Raw genomic sequence first — 15398 nt, 5'->3', positions numbered from 1 at the left:
GGAGAGAGGAAATAAAGGCTTATCTTGGGTGTCTTGGAGTTTTTCTGCCTTATCCTTTTTTCTACATAGGGATGTCAGTGCTGCAGAGTTGTTTGTCATTACACAGAGCTGTCACTAACAGGCCATTTGCTCCTTGTACTGGACGTATTGGATTGCACTGAGTTGCTGCCAAAGGCCTGGGCAGACCAGAGCAGAAGGTGTGTGCTTTTTCTTTTTACACGCCTCTGCTGCCTCCCACCCCAGATCTGCTGCCTGAGCACCTGAGAACAGTTGATCTTCATGGCAGCTATCTCCAGCTTGCACAGCATGAGCGCAGTACAGGAACACTGCGGAGCTGAACGAGGCCACAGGCCTGCAGTGTGTGTTCCCTGGTGCCAGTATTGGTTTAAGGAGCACCTGCCTCTTTTTCTTGGGCTGTTGTTCCCTTCTCAGTATCACAGCTTGCCCCATTCCTTTTCTTTCCTTTTCTTCAAATCAGGAAATGAAACTCAGAAGAGCCCTTCTAAAGGGAGTTACTGAGGTTTTGGGGTTGGAAAAGCACTGGATTTCCAGACAAGTTTTGGGGGAAGAGATTGCTTGAGCGTGGCTCTTGAGGTTGGAGTCGCTGCTGAGAAGAGTGCATGCTCGCACTGTGTCAGAGCTGTGCTGTGTGGATGGGACCTGCGTCACCCTCCTGGCAGAGGCTGTGGGGAGCAGAGCCCGGAGTGCCTTTGGATAGAGGCAGCAGGGAACTGTAGCTTGGTTTTCAGGCCTAGTGCTACTGGAACATGGTAAAGGACAGTGACCTTGCCTTGGCGGTGGTGGTAGGGCCATGCGGGGCCCTGCCAGCTGCAGAGAGGGGAGAGAGGCTGTGGGAGGGCTGGGGGACACTGTACCCAGCTAGATGGTGTCCTCAGGGCTAGCAGTGCCTACAGACCACTCTGTGTGTGTTTTTTAGGTAATCCTTATATTCAAACTTACTTTACTGAATGCTAACTTCTGTTAAAGACATTTTGCTAGCTTGTTTCTAGGCAATAGCTTAAAGTACAGGATCAAGCTTTTAGACTCCTCTGGGGCCACAGGCAGCTGCGGTGTCTTTTTGTTTCTGCAGTGTCTCTTTGTTTCCTCTTCTCCACGTTCTTGACTGTTGGGTGGACTTAGTGACATGTGGTACATTTTGCTCTTCTGTATATATAGCACATCTGCTATATGTGATGTTGGATTTGGACACATCTGCATTTCAAGCTTTCTCTCTGTGAGGTTTCCTGGTAGCTCTGTATTTACAGCTTTCTCTGCTTAGTTTAAAGTTATCCTAGTATTGCAAAGGGAACTTGCTCTTAAAATAGACGGCTTGGCCTTTTTTTTTTTTAATTCTTAATTATTCTAATCCCCTGAAACTTGGTTTTTCATCTCATTGTCGGAAGAGCCTATTTTGACAGGTATTATCTCTTAGAGAGGAGTTACTCAGCACTTGGATGCGGAGCCATTCATCTATGCCCCCAAGAAGATATTGTGTTTACTTGGCTCCTAGAGTACCTAGGGTACCAGAATCAAGGCAGGGTTTCCAGCATTCCTCCCTCTCTCAACTGGTTGGAATAGCTGGAAAAGTAGTGAATTCTGACATGCTGTGTGGACACAGGTCCTACCGCTGCATCTCATGCAGCAAAAAGAGGTTTTCTGCTTAATTCCAGTGTTAGGAACACGTTGAAATTCTGTGCTTTCATTTCGTTCCCAAGCTTCATTTTTGGGTTCAAACTACATTTCCTTGACTTATTCAAGAGATATCCACCTGTTTGATGACCAGTGATAAGTATGGCATTTTATTTAAGATTCTCACTGTGATGTTACATTGTGATGGAAGACTGGGGGCTGGATGCTGTAGCTTTCCAGTCTTGGACAGCCCTGACAGTGACTTCTGAACATTCATGTATCAAGGTTGTATGAGAAGGAGCTTGTATAGCTCCTCCTGCCTGGGGTCCCAATTGATTCAGTTCTTGCTTTGTTAAAGGTGGAGGTGTAATGCAAGGAATTTCCACTTTCAGGTGGGGTATTTCCAAGTTTTTGTTAAGGATTTGCTCGCTTTTGAGAAAGAATGGATGGTTAGTCCTGCTCTCCAGGGGAGATTTCCATTTCTGCCTCAATTGTCCTCCCAATATACTTTTTTCCCCCTATATAAAAGAAGGTTCTTCACTATGTTTTGCTCTTCTGCACCACAAGATCGCTATGTGTACCCGAGACCACTAGGAAAGCAATGGTGCTTTTTTTCTTTTTGTTTTTTTTTCCTTTTTTTTCACTTTAGCCACTTACTCTCAGTCTTGCTGTGCTGTTCCCCTCACCATCTACTTAACAATTCAATAGCCATTATTGTTTCATTGAGCAATTTGGCATCTGATGTTCTCTGTCTTCCCAGTCCCACTATTGGGCAGGCAAGCGTTAGCACTGTTTTACTCTTGGACAAACCAGGAGATGCAAATTTGAAGGTGCTTACCAGTGCACTTGGACTCTTCTCCTAACTTGTTAAGAATTATTGCCAAGTCTTATTCTTTGCTGTAACAGCAATGTGGAGAGCATAGACAGAAAAAGGACTGTGGGCATTTTGGAGGAAATAATGTGAGCAAAAATATATAGTCTTGACTAGAGTCCTCTAGTTCAACGGGCACTGTAATAGGATTTTTGCATATTCCCTGTACTGTTTTTCCCTTTGGTTTGCTTATTGCTTAAGAGGTGCAGTGCTGGAATACACAGTGTTTGGCATGCTGTGTCTGTGAGCTTGGACTCACTACTGTTCTGTTGTTTTTCCAAGTGATAAGAGGGAGTTTGAAGACTGGAGATAAGTGCAATTTGTACAGAAGGCTTTTTCATAGGTGACAGTGAACAGGATGCGTTTGTTAAGACTAATCATAGCAAGAGAAAGGAATCACCTGGATAGAAAACGTTAGTGGTGAGTGTTGGCCACAGCTGCAGGAACTGGGGCAGTAACAGTTGCAATGTGTTGTTCTCTGGAAGGGGTGAAAATGAGATAGCAAACATGAGAACTTGGATCTCAAAGATCTAAAGGAGTTGCACTGCCAAGAAATGTATAATTTGTAACTAAATTCAGCAGCATCACTTGAGAGTGAAAATAAAAGCGATCATAGGATGAAAATTCAGATAAATTCTAAAATTGGCTTCATTTAAGGATCTAAGTAATTGGGCCAGTTGTGAAAATTTAGATCATGGGGTACTGTCAGGAAACAGTTCCCTTTCCCTGCTCACTGTGTCTCTAAGCTAACTGATCAGCATGTTAGCATGGCTTCCTACCTCTAAGAGAACTTAGAAACGCTGGCCTTAATGTATGGTTAAGCCTGAAGTCTTTCCAAACGAAGCTGGAGATGTACAAGATGCACTGCTGCAAACCCTCTTGATCATATGATAATGTCAAGCTAGTATGAAGTCTTCAAGAATGTAACATCCTTTGCCACCCAAGGAGTGGATGGGTTTAAGAAGATTACTGTTAGCTCGTCAGTAAGGAATAATTAGAAGTTATGGGACAGAGCTGAAGAGCTGTCATTAATTGAATGCTGGTTCTGAGTAGGGAATAAGAAATGGGAGGGAATGTCCAGAAATCCATTCTGTGCTTAATAATGTATGTGCCAGGCATACTGCTTCTGTGTGAACCAGCAGGATTCAAGCTGTCTGTAGCAGGCAGTTAGAAAGCATGCTGCAGGGCTGTGGGAAGGAGTATCCGTGTGAGGGGGAGCTGAGGGAAAAAGAAAATTCAAGGGAGGGGTGGAGTGTGATAAAGGTTAATTAAAGTGTGCTGCAGAAAGTTGTTAGATGTTCTTGTGTGCCCTTTCCATAATAAGAGACAAACTTGGTTATGCAACAAATTGAAAATTTATCTTTTCAATAATTCATTTCAAACTTGCTGCCTTGAGACACATATCACAGATTGAAAAAAGGGATGAGGAACTCGTGTGTAATTAAAGTCAGCATATGTGAAAAGGAATTCTTTTTAGAAAGAGAAGGCTTACGGTCTTACTTCTTCAGGTTATTTATGTTTCACACTGGGAGTTTAATCTCTTTTCTCCTTTGTATGAGGTGACTGGGGCAGTCCTGAAACAAACATGGATTGCTGTCTTCTGTATTTGCAACTGCTCTGTCCTCCATTTCAGGGAAGAATACAAGATTTCCCTTGCCTCATGCTTCCCTCTGGAGACAGAGCTTTCCTAGCACCACAGCAGGAGAGTGGAAGATGAGGAAAGGGATGGAGATTGGGCTCCAGCATCGACAGTGATCTCTGCTATCATATTCCTATGATAGGAAAAAAATATATATATATATATATAAGGGCATTCAGTCAGGAGCTTTTTTCGATTAGTCTCTTCTGCCATGTGGCTGTCCTAACGTTCCAGCATGTTGTAAGTTGAATTGATTCTGTTCTACCTGAATTAGCAGGTTTCAGCCACTGCTGGTTAGGGAATGTGAGACAAAATGAATTAGTGGTCTGGCCATGAGGAGTATTTAATTTAAGAGCTCTGAGAACTGACCGCTGTGGCTTGACTTTCCTTGCTTTTTGAAACTGTGTCCATCTTCACTTTAGCTTTTCCTTCATCTTTAGATTGAGTGGGTGATTGAACTAGATGATCAGTAGGGGTTCCTTCCAATCTCAACCATTCTGGGATTCCATGAAAATATAATGCTACTGAGGACTAATGTTGGCATGTAGACCTATGCTAGCACTGTTGCATATAAGTTTTTGACCTCCAAGACATAAAATTTTCAATGGGTCTGTAGAGGTTTTTTGTTGTTGTTTTCTTTTTTCCCCTATAGTAAGGGGAGTAGAGAGAAGATAGTAAAGGGAAGGCTTCAAGAACACAGCATTCTGTGATGCTAATTTTAGAAGCTACATAGCGCAGATCTCCGTAAAAGAGAGTTAGAAAGTATGTTTTGGTAGTTTATTTTTTTTTTTCACTTTTATAACTAGTAGGAAAGAGGATATTAGTGCTATGAAGGAGGACATGAAGCACAGTCCTGTGGATTGCCTGGATGTAGCAGGCACATGGAAATAAATTCTTACACTGGAGCTCTGAATGTTGTTCCACTTCTCTCTGGGGGTGTTATGCTGGCTGTCTCCAAACGAACAGAGCTTCTCTCAGGGCTAGAAGTTCAAGTTGATTGAAGTATTTGAATCGAAAGCATGAAGAGTGTAATTTCACACCTTCTCTGTGGCAAATGATATTACAAGTTATTAGCCAATTCAGTGCACAACTCTTAGGAATGTAAATGATATACGTAACTGAAAGCCCCGGCGATTCCGCAGTTTTTGTGGAAATATGGAAACAAATCAGACAAGGGCTTCTCCGAGAAGGGATCTGAACTGCTGTCCAGGCTGACTGTGCCAGGGAGAAGCGTGCCAGCTTCTGTGCTCAGTGACACTGCAGCTTTGTAGAATTGAGAGGCATGTCCAGCCGTCCCTTGACACCTCCAGGAGCACACGCCGTGCCAGGCTGTCGGCTGGAGGGAGTTTGCACTCCTGAGTCTGGCTGCCTGGGGGAAGGGGAATGTTTGTTTGCTTGCTCCTTGGAGTCGCCTGGGTGCCTCTTATTTAAGGATGTGATTGCATATTGAACGTAACTGTAAAATCCATGGTGTGACTGCTGACTCCCTAAAAGTTCTGAAAGTTTGTCTCAAGTGAAAAAGGTTTTTGGTTTCCTAATGCTATGTTTTAAAACCAAGTTCTTATTTTCAAAGCATGAAGTATACCTTAATTGAAAACTGGGGATCTTAAAGCCATCCCTCTCTTAAATGGTTCATTTGGAATAACTGTGAATCCAAATGAAGGGCAAATCGCACTAGGTTGTGAATTATCAGTGTTTATGGAAAGGCAAACTCTGTTTCTTTCCCTACTGCCCTTGCCACAATGAGAGCATTGCTTTTGTGCAACATAAACTGCATTTAGGAATGGTCTTGTGCTTAAAAGCTTTTTATTAATGAGGCCTATTAGCAATAATGAAAAACGGCAGCCTAAAAGTGCAGAGCTAGCCAGAAAAATGATTGTCCCAGAATGACAGGATGGCTGCGTACTTGTTCTTGGCTTATTTGATTTGGAGCAGGGGGAGCGGTGTGTGTTTGGCCCTGGAGGAAACTGTTCTCCTGCAGACGTGCCCGTGGGGCCCAGATGGGGACTGGTGGGGCTGGGGCTCCCCATACCACAGCTTCCTGGGCTGAGCCTCACCAAGCCCATAGCAGGCCTTTGCTTTCCCAAGGCTCAGCAGGGCAAACAGTGGCAGGACCCAGCTTCACATCTGTTAGAAGGAGAAGCTCTGACTCAGCAGAACATAGTGGTTGTGTGCAATAGGAAAACGACTTTTTCACATAATTATTCATCTGTCTATGTTTGTGTTGTAGTGTGTTACCACCTCCGCATCATGTGCTTTTTCAGTTGGGACAGATATGCATTGCTTTTCATTGCATGAATAATTCTGCTTAAGGAAAGGGGATCCTTTGCAGCGACTATATTGGATTAAACATATGAAAAAATGTTCCCACCGCATTCCTGCTTAGAAGATGACACAAGAAGATTGCATCAATGTTGCTTATTCATGTGAATAAGCCAGGCACTACAGGGACAGTTTGCAGAAGTAGAAGCTCCCTTTATCTCCCAGCTTTAGCATCCTCCAACTCTGTGCTATACCCACATGTCCGTGCTAGTAATTTCCTTTTGAGACACAACAGCCTGCCATGGCACACTGCCGGCTTGGAATAGCTTCCTCTGATATGGGACTGGCTTGCCTGTCCTCACTGAAAAGGATTTCTCTGCTTAATTCTCTTACTCCTGTTTGTGCTACATTGTTCTTAAGAAATAGGAGTTTCAGGAGTTATAAGATTCTGTGCCTTGGGAGGATTTTCGTGGTGTGACGGGATTTTAGGGCAAACAGAAGATCATTTCATATCAAGATGATGATTCTTCTCTTCTGGAGGCAGTATTGCTTGGTGAAGAAGGCTGGAGGGAGATGATTTATTGGCTCTGTTCCATGAGCGTCCAACCTTTTGGCTTGCCTGGACCTCACTGACTGAAGGGGAATTGTCTTGGGCCGATGTTTTGGTTGTTGCTGAGTGATGAGTGCACACCTGGGTTGAGCCGGGCCTCTCAGCAGAGAACAGCTGCTACCATGATAGCACAGAGGGTAGGGCTAATTACTAGCTCTGCTGGGCCACGTGCAGGCCACAGGTTGGACATGCCTGCTCTAAACTATGGCTGCTACTTCAAGCTGAAGTATCAGATCCTTCAGTAATTTAAATGGATTTCACCTTCCAGTAAGCCATCTCTTAACTGTATTCTGCGGCAGGACTCAGTGCTTGGAGCTCAGTAGGCTTGACTGGGCAGCATGGTGGTGCTTCCTCTGTCTCATCTGTGGTGCTGAGGAGAAGGGTGGCACTGGGCGCTCCTGAAACATATTCCATGCTGCAGGGAAGGCATTTCAAGCCACTTTGCCCTTGGCTCTAGCAGCTGCATCTTTCCGTTGGAGATAACTCATCTACCTTTCACACAAGATGGAGTCCACATGTTAGCAGCCCTGCCCTCCAGCCCTACTGTGGGGACAACCAAGCACTCTGTAGGAGCATGCAGTTGCTTGAAGGGTGCCTGGGCACGTGGTTGGGCTGGTTGCATGGGGAATTCGGGAACTGATGCTGAAGGCATGCAGGAGCATTGGTAGCAGGCTGGGTTAAAGCAGAGATGAGACTGATGCTGTGCACCAAGCTGCCATGTCCTTGATAGAGCTGGGAACAGGGAGCAGGCTGCCCGTAGGGCTGTCAGTGCTGCTGCAGGGTGAGAGGAGGAAATCAGCTCTTGGTGCAACACACTTTATAGTCTGGCTGCCAAAAGCACTGAATGATGCCAGGTTTGTGCATGTGCTGTTTGGCTTGATTTTATTTTCCAGGTCTCACTTTCCTGCTGTACATTTCTACAAGGCCAAGATTGGTGAGTTGAACCCAGAAGTGCAGGGATTGTTCTGTTTATTTCTCCTCCTGTATTTGAAAAGATTGGGCTTTCTTTACTGAAAAAATCATACTGCGAAGGCTCCCCTAAGCTGTAATATTAACAAAGGGAGGAAAAAGCAATTGCAAAACTTAACGTAGTAATGTGTGTGCTAAAACTCAAACCTGGTAATTACCACTTGCTCTCTTCAGTTCCTCTGTTCAGAGGTGGATGCACTGAGCATCCATGTTCCTTCTGAGTGTAATTTGTCTGGCATACACAGTATTGCTGAGAAGTCAAGTTTGTGGGTATCCTTTGGAATCAGATTTCATTCTGTGTTCTGTAATCACGGCTGTGATGTGTCACTGCTAGTTTGCATATACATTAATTTTGCTGTTTTTTAAACTTCCAAGTTTTTTGTAAAGCATTTTTTTTTTGGGGGGGGGGGGGGGTGGTGGTGGTAATAGAATTTAAGTTCTATTGCTTTGTAGATTTTATTTTAGATGTGTGATGCCTACAGGATCTAATGAAATATTTTCTTTCTTCTGCTTCTTCATTGACTTGGTCATTGAGTGCTGCAGCCCAGAATTCTTTCACTCACACCACTGGTTGGCTGTGTTGGCATGAAGCAAGTAAACGCATTCAGGTGCTTTTTCACCCTTGGTGTTAAATTTGGACAGAAATCCCCAATACTCCTCTTCTTATTTCTTCTTTTTTCCCATTTTGTCTGTCTCCGTTCCTAGTTTGGGAATAACTTGAGCCTGACCAAAGCACATCAGATTGTTGAGTGGGCAATATCAGTGAGAAGACAAAGAGCAATACTGGGCCTCAACGTTTTTAAGAGCAGACCATCTTGAGCTTTCATTTGTGTTCCTGCAAAGCAGGTTACTCCCTATATGATGCTTCAGCATATGCTTAGGAGAAATAATAAAGATGCCTTTTGGGGGTTTTGTTGCTCTCTTTCAGTAGTGGGAGAAAGAAAGGGAAACAGCTAGATTTAACTTATGCTGATGAACACTGGAAGATGTAGAATAAATATCTGAGTTAATAAATATATTTACTGCATTATATTTCTGCCTAAATATGACTCATTACTTTTTTTGCCCAAATTATATTCCTGAGAGCGTCTGATCACTGTACAGGTAAAAACTGAGTTTGCCCAGTAGCTAAGAATCGAGGATGCATTTTAGTATGATAAAGGCAAGTCACTGAAGAGATTCTCTCTCAGGGTAGCTGCCTGGGACAGGGTGAAACAGATTTAAACTTGGCAGCAAACAGACAATACTGGAAAGCACCATAGCACTGATGGTATATATTTCTGATATACATTGCCCTGTGCCTCCTCGGACTGCCTAGAGTGATCTCTCCCAGCTTCTCCTACACAAGGACCTCGGTTGTTTAATAAAACAGAATAGCCCTCTCAGAACCCTGCCTGACAGTCTTTCCCTGGTAATCTGGGTGTTCTTCTCTGGTTTGAACGCTTGCAATGTCTTCACTGTGCAACAGATTAGAGAGGGCAAAACTGGTTTATCTTGGTCCACAATAGTGCACATTGCCTTTGGCATGATGCTGATGCAGTGTTTCCTGTCAGCCTCTGTTCTTGGTGTTGTCTCCTGGTTCTCCTTTTTGAAACTCCTACCTCCCCTATCTACTGTGACAGTTTGATCATTGGTTTCCACAGACCTCTCTTTGCCTTCTTTGCTCCTCTGGTGCAATCCCCGCCATTTATTTTTTTTTGCGTGTGGAGACATATATATGCAATAATAGCAGTGTTTCCCATAAGCAGGCAGTGATGAGGTTTTCTAGATCTGCTACTCACTATATGGTTTTACCTTGAAAGCTTCCATTTCTCTAGTAATAGATTCAAGTTTGCTATTATTTTAATACTGGAATAATTCTTAATTGTAGTCTCCATTTGATCCTTGTAGGGCAATTTTGGAGCTTTAACAGTTTCTGCTTTTAACTTCAGATCACACAAATTTGTCTGTGTTTGCTGGCTTCCTCAGCAGCTAGAACAAGAGAGAGGATTACTGTGTGTGTTCATAGGAGATCCTACTTGCTGTGTCCAGGAACAAGGGTACTCTGGTTTATCTGTTTAAAGAGGAGTAGACAGATATCAGACACTGTCTGTTTTCCTCATTGATGAGGAGCTTTGGTTCTGCTTGTCGGTAGCCAACAGCATAATTTCTTTTTTGGGAAATTGGCGTGTACCAGTAGCTGCTGAACAGCCTGTCTCTAAAGCAAGGCTGTCCCAATAGCAGTGCCATATTTGCATTACCGTAATCCAGATCTCCTGTGATCTTTTGGTATTATGTCATTGGGTTTTGATTATTCCTTCTTTTAGGTGCAAAATCTATGCCCACGCAAGTTGCAGCCCTGGCTGTACTGCTGACTCCTTGGGATTTTCAAACAAATTACTTTATTCTCGTTCTTCTTTTAATCTGATAAATGGAATATTTTCCTTCAATATATGATGAGAGGATGGTAAAGATTGATCTTTATTCTGTTCTTGTAAAAATGATTACTTCTTATATGAGTGCCAGGAGATATGACGAGAAAAAGCTCAAGGAGCTCTGATGAACAGTTCTCTCTTGTGCTGGATCAGAAATTAGGGATAAACTAATGCAGTCAGAAGACAAGAACATCGTATGGGCTGACATAAAACTCCTGTGGGCACTAATTCTCTGAGTATTGTAGCGAAGGGCAGTGAAATCACACTGAATAGCTGCATGAGCAGTTGCAGCCAGTGTGAGCCGTGTTCTGCTGCTGAAGGATGCAGCCCTTCTCCTGACCATTTTTTCCCTCCTTGCGCTAGCACAAATTCTTTATATAGTTACACTGTGAACCAGGTTAATGATGGATCAGTTCAGCTCTCCAGTTCAGTACACTGCTGCATGAATGCTTGCGCCAGCATCAGAAGCAAAGAGGATGCAGGGCCATTAGGAAACAGGGCAGAGAAAGGATAGTAGAAGCGCAGTGACAGTGTTATAGCACAGGAGCCTCCTGAGCTTGCTGTTGGACAACTTTGCACCGATGTAGTACCAGGGAAGTGATTTCTTTATTCCTAGAGATATCAAAAAAATTTGGCTTTATCTTAGCTGTGGCCTTTGGGGAAGAGGGTGAAGGGAATCAGTGTTCCAGGAGGATTTTGACCTCATACAGTTGTACTTCTGGGATCCTCATTTCCAGTAGTCTGGCTAGGGAATCGGAGATTCCACTGCATTGCTGTATGGCTAAGTTGCTAAAATTTGATATTAAGGGTAGCATGGCTTTTTGGAGGAAGCAAGGGGTTCTTCAGTTGAAATAGTGTCTTGCTATGGTGCTGACTTTCCTAGTGTGCGTTTCTTTGCACAAACAGCTCTTGTAACAAAAGATGCAGGAATTACTGTGCCTGTGAGGTGTACTTGCAGAGAGGCATGATCTGGACAGAAATCAGGACTGGCAGCAGTTAGCCTCGCCTCTAGCAGGGAATATTCTTGTTCTGGAAGTTTGGACTTGGTCTGATGGCATTGTCTAACCCTTCTCTTGCAAGCCTCAGTTTCCCTCCGAGGCATGCGTACTTAACCTGAAATTTGGGTCTGAGTCTGCTTGGATTATCTATTTAAAGCCATTGAATATTCAAAGAGGTTTTCTCCCAGCCCTGGAATCGCTCAAATGAAGAGATCTCAGTGATGTGTCTCCCTGTTTTTGTCTCTTTGGGAAGTCATTTCCTACCATTAAATACTAAGCTCAGGAGTGGGAGCAGGTTTCTCTGTGATCCCTCACGGTGTCATTGACACGGTGAGTCACTGGTAATGCCCAAGTTCTTATTTTTAGTTCTGTTGCTGCCATCGGACTGAAACCATTGGCCAGTAAGAGACTTAAGCGAGGAGATAAACATGTTAATCTCTGTAAGGCCTTCCCCCTCAGCTGCTGCATCTGTGCTTTTGTGCATCTCGAGATTTCCCTGGTCCATCAGGCAGGACAGTGTCCCCTGTGCACCCCAGCAGGATGTCATTCAAACTTATTTGCTGTGGAGGGCTGGAACTGAGAGGAAAGCCTCAACGTGCACGTGGGTTTGTGTGTGCAGGGAGGCAGCTGGGCATGCTGTTACTTCCTACCCTGGCAGCTTTGCCTTCAGAGCTTTTCAGAGAGCATTTATTCCTTTCCCAGACCTTAGCATCACACTGCTTTCCCCTCTATTTCCTCCTGAAAAAAGCAACAGGATTGTTTTCAGTAAGCTTTCTATCCCAATTGAGAAATTCTGTCCCCTTTGAGCTTTTCAGATATCCTCTTCCATTCATGGACAGGATCATAGGTCTCCCTCAATGATATCCCTGGACAGTTTGTGTATTCGTTCTTACCCTTTGTTTTATTACTTGCTTTCTTGGCATGGCAAGTGAATGAACATGGAAGTACGACCGAGCTCCTCTTTGCCTGGTGATGGGCTGACTGTACAGATGGAGCATGAGGTTTTCTTCTGTTTCTTCCCCTTCATGTCCTATTTCCCAGCTATCTCGTGTCCTGTGAGTAAACTAATTTGCTGATCCCTCGTATCCAACTCTTTGTTCTGTCTGTGCTTTTTCTCTTAGCATGTGCATCTACACTTTCACAGGGACTTATGCTTAGATTTACATGATCTGAATTTGAAGGGAAGAAAGGATTGTGTTCAGCTGTTCTTTGTTACAGGGCAGATTACTTTGAAAATTATTTATTTTGAAGGCTTTGTTTGTGAAAGAGAAATAAAAAAGACTGATCACCTGAGGGGTGATGGAATTGCTTTTCTTCCAACAGCACATGCAAGCCCTTGCAGACCTTGCTGTTACTCAAGTCTCAAACCATGCATCTGGAGCTGGTAGCAGTGTGGGACTGGGGCTGTTCTGCTTCTCCATTTCTGTGGCTCTGTGATCTCAGGTAGCCAACTGTAGCTCATCATCTGGGTAGGGCTCAGGCTCCTGGCCTGCATTTTAGTGTGCCTCCTGGCAGCATGCAGTAGGTGCAGCAAACACAGGCTTAGTTTGGATGATGTTCAGTCGCATTGATTATAGCTGAGTTGGGGTCATTCTCCTGACCTATCTGGTTCAAATCCCTTTTCAGTTCTGTGCCCTCATTCTTGTTCCCACGTGTCTTTCAAGGTGGCCCAATCTTCAGGAAAATCAAAGGTGGATTTTTGCAAACCTCTTTTCTTTCTGAGACGTTCTGTTTAGAGGGGAAAATATGAAGTCTTGAGTGCCCGAGGCCTCCCGTTTTTCTTGGCCATCTCTGCTAGCATAGTTTGAAAGCCTTATGATAGAGCTGAGAACACTAACTGTGCCTTGGGGAGGGCTGAGGCATAAGCTGAAGAAGCTAACTGCTGGCCTTATCCCACCTGCCAGGTGACAGGGGGCAAAACTGCAGCTGGAAGTAGTGACTGCAGCTCAGTGTGGCTGTCAGTGTGTGGAGGTGGGGGCCAGTCCCTGGGAACAGTTTGTCCTGTCTGTGACTGAGCTTTCCCAGCTCACTCTCCAGCATGGTACCTATAAAGCTGATGCTGAGCTGCCTCCTGTTTTCCTCTGCTGATGTGGGGAGCTGTGGGGAGCAGGGTACCTGGAGGCACCCATCGTTGTGCCCAGAGCCAGCTGCAACATGGAGATGCTGGGTGCACGTTCACACATCTCTGCACTTGCAGTGCTGGGGTGGGGACTTGGCACTGCTTGCTTCTGCACTGCGGGTGGTGGAATTCAGGTCTGAAGTGCTGTGGGTGCCAGGAGCTTCTCTGTACATGGCTTTCCTCTTTTTGTACATTTTTTCATTTATTTGTGTTTTGACTGCAGAACTTGTTTCTGTATGTGTTAAAGTGTTTGTGTGGAGAAATGCACGACACTGGACAAACTGTCATTAGAAGCATTCTGTTGTGTGTCTTTTTCTTCCCTCTCTTCTTCTCACTTCCACCCCACTTCTCTCAGTCTCCATGAACACACTGAGTACCTAGAGCTGATGCACAGAGCTTGATGTCTTTGCTGACAGTGCAGCAGAAGGTGTGATGGCAGCACCAGGGATCCACCTCGCTAATTTTTTTCTCAGTACTGTGGAGATAATAGCACTGAAGTCACAGTACTGTGGTCTCAGGGTGGCTAGAGTCTCAGGCACATATGCAGATCCCCAGCAGGTCTGTACCATTTGTGTTGAAGTCCCCAAATCCTGCTATTACTGCTCCTGCAAGTGAGTGCAGCACTATCATGAATGTATCTGTTCATGCTGTGATTAAACCTTTGATTGCAGAGTAGACATCTCCATAAAGCTGTGAGGCTCTTTTGTGAGGACAGAAGGTGCCCAGCAGGAACAATACCAGAAGCTGGGTGTCTGTCTCCTGCTTGCAAATGCCAGCTCCAGAGGTAATAGTTAGGCAGCTTGCTTATCACTTCAGTTTTACTCTAGCTCTCACTCTGCTGCTGTGCTTTTAAAGGGGAGGTCTTGGCTTCCCAGAGAACAGCTGCTTATGGTGTCCCCTTGCACAGGGTCTTGTACACTAAAGCCTGACCTCCTGGAACTTTTCCAGCCAGTAACCCTATGGAGAAAAACCAGTGTGACTGCTCAAGTTGGTACAGGCAGTAGCTTGCCTGCAGTGCTGGATGCATCATCATTGGACCACGGGGGCAGGTGATTTCTGTCCCCTTTCTTAGGAAGGGCCAAGAGACAAGGGCGCCAAACATGCAGTGAGAGCTGCACGTCTGTTCCTTTGGTGCAGCGTAGCAAAGAGGGGACAGTGGAAAGTCTGTGATTTCAGTGGCACATGCCTTTGCTGTCTTGCTGTGCATTAAGGACACTGGTGTTCCTAATAACCCTGGGAGTCAAGCAAGTCAGAGCTGTGGTGGTGTAGTGCACAGTGAACTGCCATGACTTTTACAGCTTCCACAATGTGGAAGAAAAGGATCTAAAATCTGTGCAAGTGACCAAAATGTCCACAACTCATATGAGCTGCAGCATGCTTTATTCTTCCATGCACATTTGTTGCCAAATGAGGAAACGCAGCTGCGGCAGGTATATTGCTAACCACAGCTACATGCCACAGAAAACCCTGGGAGCTATTAGCAAAGCTAGTTTACAAATCCTGGCAGCTGGATTGTGGTTTGTCTGGGGGATTTGGGCCCGAAGATATTCTGACTTTACAAAGCTCCAGACAAAACTGTTCTTGAGAAGGTGACTGCTCTGTCCTGTGGATGGTCAGCCCTGCTGCTCCCTGGGGTTGGCGCTTTGGGCACTGCAGAGGATAGAAAAGGACTATGGGGACAGTAGGGCTGAGCCTAGGGTTGTCTTTGTTTGATTCTTGGAATTGAAGTAACAGATACCTGCTGCTTCGCAGCTTATTCTGGGTGATGGGTCAGATGTTGATAGCTGCATTTTGCTTTGGGTCTTGACACCAGGCTCTCTAGCAGAGCTGGCTGCAGTGACAGGCTGTGCAGAAGTTCCTGCCAGAAACTTCTGCCTACCACCTCAT

The 15398-nt window shown here is 44.8% G+C and overlaps 2 protein-coding genes and 1 long non-coding RNA gene across 15 annotated transcripts in view; 2 read left to right on the top strand and 1 right to left on the bottom strand.

Moving 5' to 3' along the window:
- CAMK2G (calcium/calmodulin dependent protein kinase II gamma) overlaps positions 1-15398 on the top strand; it is a 111381-nt gene that overhangs the window by 14330 nt on the left and 81653 nt on the right. The gene's annotated exons all lie outside the window — the stretch shown is intronic.
- PLAU (plasminogen activator, urokinase) overlaps positions 1-15398 on the bottom strand; it is a 128514-nt gene that overhangs the window by 92402 nt on the left and 20714 nt on the right. The window lies entirely within an intron of this gene.
- On the top strand, positions 4352-11468 carry LOC128078225 (uncharacterized). The gene is made up of 3 exons (XR_008205379.1): positions 4352-7945; positions 8516-8588; positions 8686-11468. It is a non-coding gene; the product is annotated as an uncharacterized LOC128078225 (long non-coding RNA).

Source organism: Tympanuchus pallidicinctus, unplaced genomic scaffold (genome assembly GCF_026119805.1).
Source record: "Tympanuchus pallidicinctus isolate F22 unplaced genomic scaffold, pur_lepc_1.0 scaffold16, whole genome shotgun sequence".
NCBI lineage: Eukaryota > Metazoa > Chordata > Aves > Galliformes > Phasianidae > Tympanuchus > Tympanuchus pallidicinctus.
This window is presented reverse-complemented; position numbering and strand designations above follow the sequence as displayed.